This window comes from Lactuca virosa, chromosome 8 (genome assembly GCF_052849685.1).
Source record: "Lactuca virosa cultivar CGN04683 chromosome 8, Lactuca_virosa_CGN04683_v6, whole genome shotgun sequence".
NCBI lineage: Eukaryota > Viridiplantae > Streptophyta > Magnoliopsida > Asterales > Asteraceae > Lactuca > Lactuca virosa.
Window position 1 is genome coordinate 256,999,395 of NC_136433.1, and position 4,344 is coordinate 257,003,738.

The 4,344-nt window shown below is 33.9% G+C and overlaps 1 long non-coding RNA gene across 1 annotated transcript; it reads right to left on the minus strand.

Moving 5' to 3' along the window:
• Window positions 1–390: 390 nt before the first annotated feature.
• On the minus strand, window positions 391–1,184 carry LOC145128661 (uncharacterized). The gene is made up of 2 exons (XR_013717039.1): window positions 963–1,184; window positions 391–864 (listed from the first exon to the last, which is right to left on the minus strand). It is a non-coding gene; the product is annotated as an uncharacterized LOC145128661 (long non-coding RNA).
• Between the last annotated feature and the right edge of the window lie 3,160 nt (window positions 1,185–4,344).

A 4,344-nucleotide genomic window follows, 5' to 3' on the forward strand; every position in this document is an offset into this window, starting at 1 on the left:
ATTAACATGGTGATTACAGATACCAATAGAGTTATAGCAATGTTTAACTAATCTTTTGATTACTTATACACCCAAAGATCATGTAAATTAAAGCCAATGAATCGTGTTGTTAAAGCTATGCAATTTCCTAGCTTATCATAACTAATTAATATGTTAAATTGTTGCATACAACATTAACTGAGAATCGTAGAAAATCCGTATAAGTATTAGGTTCAATCATGATTATCCACTATGAGCGTGAAGTACAGGACAATGAATAAAACATTGATATTTTATTTTGGTTCCGCATATCAGGTGTAAGCATATGCTCTTATTAGCTTAGCCAACAACCCAACAAAAAAAAGTATAATATGCCTATATACACACTTCTTTTTTGAAAGAAAAAAAATATTGACAATGAATTTTGTTTCTCATTCAAGTATAAGCTTATATCCTCACATAATATACCGGGTACTTCAAACAAGTGAAAATTCATGTTTTATACAACAGGGACAAGTGACTCAGTCTTGCATGCCTGTTGGAAAAAGGTCAGTGATCAATACTTTACAAAAATGTGTAAGCAAATAGAATGATGTAACTTGACTTCAAAATGCTCCAGGCGACTTTCAACTTGTTAAGGTTTCGTCCCTTCTTTGTAAATTACTTAGAATTGTCCCATTTGTATCGATACACCTGTAGATTTGTTTCCACAAATCTTGTGATATTTACATACCAATTCCATGCTATCATCAAAATTTTCCCTAGCCCATTCCTTTTTCCATTAAGTGTTGGAATTCACAATTCCATTCCAATTTGAATAAAGATTAGTAAAACTCAAATCTGTCGCATTCAAGATATTCAAGTTTTTGCCATGCAATCATGTTTCTAAGCTCATTACAAATAGCAATTCATGAGTCCAAATCCAATTTCAACATTTATTTGAATATTTTCGAAAAATCAACTTACTAGGGTTTCGTTATTACCTGAAGAATCTGTCAAACTGAAGGACAATAGGAATTTTGGGCTACCAAATGTGAGAAATCACGCACCCCTTATATGATTTCTGCGTTCCCCTTTTTCTTACCCTTTCTCTGGTTTGGTTCGCACTCAACAGAAAACAAAGAGACCTTGAAGGTCTCCCCTTCTTTCCAGATTGTAGACGTAACCGGCCACACACAAGGAAACCAGCGTTTTCTTTTCTTTTGTTAACATTCGATCGACACTCAGAAGAAAAGAAAATAAGCACTTTTGATCCCAACATTTAACCTATGTTTAAATTAAGCCCTTTATATTCTTTTTATTTTCAAAATGACCCAAAATTAATAAGTAACATGTTTTCCCCTCTACTTTTAAATTCGAAATATTTAAAACTACCCTTCTACTTTATCACCTAGTTATTCAATATACATGTTATTTTAAATAAATGAACAATTAATTTACTTCATTTTTCTATTAGTTTCCATTTAATAAACCTTGAGTTATTAATTTCTATTTTTACCCAACAACATGCCTTAAAATTCCTATATACTTGATTGACGGGTGTTCGATATTTTCAATTATAGAACTTGGGTACCCAGTCTCTTCAAGAATACCACCCATCCACAACCTAAGCTAGTGTAAGCCTATGACGTTCTCTCCATGTTTAAAGACATAATTCGTAGAAGCTAGGTCATCAAGCACAACAATCATCTCATCTTGATGTTGAGAACGAGATGGTGTCATGGCAAACGAAAAAGAACCTTATATAAACGTATATTGTACTCAACGCATGATTCCTGAAAATAGTCGAGCAACTAAGAAAATTGAGGCAACTATAGCACATATTTTTTAAACTAATATCAAAGACCAATCCAAATCCCTCTCAAGATAAGCCAATCAATCAATAAGTAGCTTCTTTCTCTTCGTAAAGAAACTTGACTTTGTCAATCATCTAAAACATTTCACTAATGACATCAGTAAAGCATTATTTCTTTATGACATATTCAAGCTCGAGTTCTTGAATCCTGTCCATGACAACCTCCGGTTTTGATTACAAAATCTCACAAGATCACGAGCCCATTCAGCTTCCAAGCTTCCTAATTGGAACCCCTCTATGGACTCTTTTAATAGTTTATCCACTTGCTTCCTGAATACTGCTACGGCAAAATTGATGAGCAATATACCCCTCTACGGATAGGGTGAGCACAATGTAGTTTGGTATGATTACTGATCAAAACCAAACTGCGAAATGCAACTATGATTATTTCATTTTGCGAACAGAATGGTGCGGTTATGTGTTTTTGATGTGGTTTGTAGTTTGGTATTTGACCATGTAGATTAGATGTGGTTTTCTTTCGGCGGTATTTTGAATTGTTATTAACAATGTGGATTTGGGTTTTTTCATTTGCGATTTTAAGAGTTTTAAAACTATTAGTAATTATCATTTTAAAAATGTCAAATTTTAATAACTTATTTAAAGCACTAACAAACTAATAAAGTGAGTACTTAACAGTTAATATCTTAAAAACGTCAAATTTAAATAGCTGACTTTAAAAGGTTAAAACACCAAAAAAACATATTTTTAGAGTTCCAAACATTTAAAAGAACCACCAAATGAATGAGTTGAGTAATTAATGATTAACATCTTAAAAACACTAAATTTCACGAATTTTTTAAGTTTAAACAAAAGAAAAACAACATTTTTGTCTTCTAATAAATCCCTTTCATTCATCCCATGTAACAACTTGCTATTGAAACCTTCTATCCACTACATAGACTAGAAGTAAACAACCAAAATCAATACATACTAAAAAAATTTAAAATTCATTAAACATAAGAGAATATAAACAAAGATATAACATGTTAGTTATGTGGTAACAAAGCAATCCAATCGCTTTTTGCTGAGCATCATTGGATTAACTTTTACCCTTTGAAAATGTATCTACATAAAAAAAACATGATAATATTAATATCATAGTATGTGTTTGTGAAATTAAGTCCAATGATATTGAAAAAAGCTTACCAATTTTTATATATGACAATTTCAGTCAATTCATCTATGTTTATACTCCTCATAAGATAACCAAGGTCATGATCTACCGAAGAAAATTGTATCCTATCTTGTGCACAAATCAAAGGGTCTGTCGGATTAGTGATACAAATCATATACTTATAGATAGCTCTGTCACCGGTACTAAATATCGACTCATATGGAACCGTTCAGATCGGTATTGCCAAAACATGTCTAGCTAATTTAGAAAATATGGAAATTTGACCTAATTTTCTTTTCTACAACACAAAAGATCAAACGTGTAACATCCATATTGCGAGGTATGAATATCAAAAATATTTTGGAAAATATGGTTGGCCACGACGTAATAATGGTGTCACGACAATGTGGTAAAGTATGCTTGAGACGCGCACCTAAAATGAGTGGCACTATGTGGCATTATGTTGGCCACACCATGGCAACCATTTTATGCAAAACCCTATTTCTTGGGCCTTAATCCCTTGTTAAAGGAAGTGATGGATAGGGTTTCCTCCACCCTCAGCTTCCATCACCTCCAAACGACCATTTGGCCAAACCCTTGTTCTTTTGAAGATTTTTTGCTCATTTTTCAAGCTTTTGGTGGTTTTAATGTAAGAACAAGAAGAGTTGGGGCCTTGGTTCAACAATCAAACCATCCCCTCACTCGTGTGAATCTTCTGGACTCTTTGTAAGTCCTCGAGCTTCCATCTTTTGATGTCTTCCTCTTTAGATCTAGGTTTTTGTCATGCTTTTAGTCCTTTTTGATGTGGTTTGTATGGTTTGAAGAGATAAAGTTTGAAACTTTATGGTTTCTTTGAGTCCCTTGAGCATCATATCTTATAAAGTTTGAAACTTTAGTACGGTTGCGACGCTGTTTAGCAGGTTTTGGGAGTACCATTATGAGGAAGTCACTTAGAAGATTCGGGACGATTCTTGAGGAAAGTATGAGTAGGTGTGGAAGGTAGTATTGCGCCCGTACTACTGGAAACATAGGATTCATACTCGAATTGAGGAAGCTCACGAAGATTATAGGAAGCCAATAGAGGATTTATGTACGGGTCTCCAAATTGTGGATAAAGTATAATGGATTAGTGATGACATTTTGGTTATGTGATGACAATATGGTTTTGTTTAATAGGAGGTCGGTGCCCGGGCGGGAAGTAGAGTCCTACAAGATTGATATAGATGACACAGCGTTACGCGAATTGATTATCATTGACGTTTCACATATTTTATTGGAAGAATTGTCTGGTGTGGTTCGTCGAATCACTGACAGGCTAATTGTCAAATTTGGGGAGCGAGCTGCAGCCTTTCGGGCTGTGGAATAGACTGTTGAGACGATTAGGGAAAAAGATCTT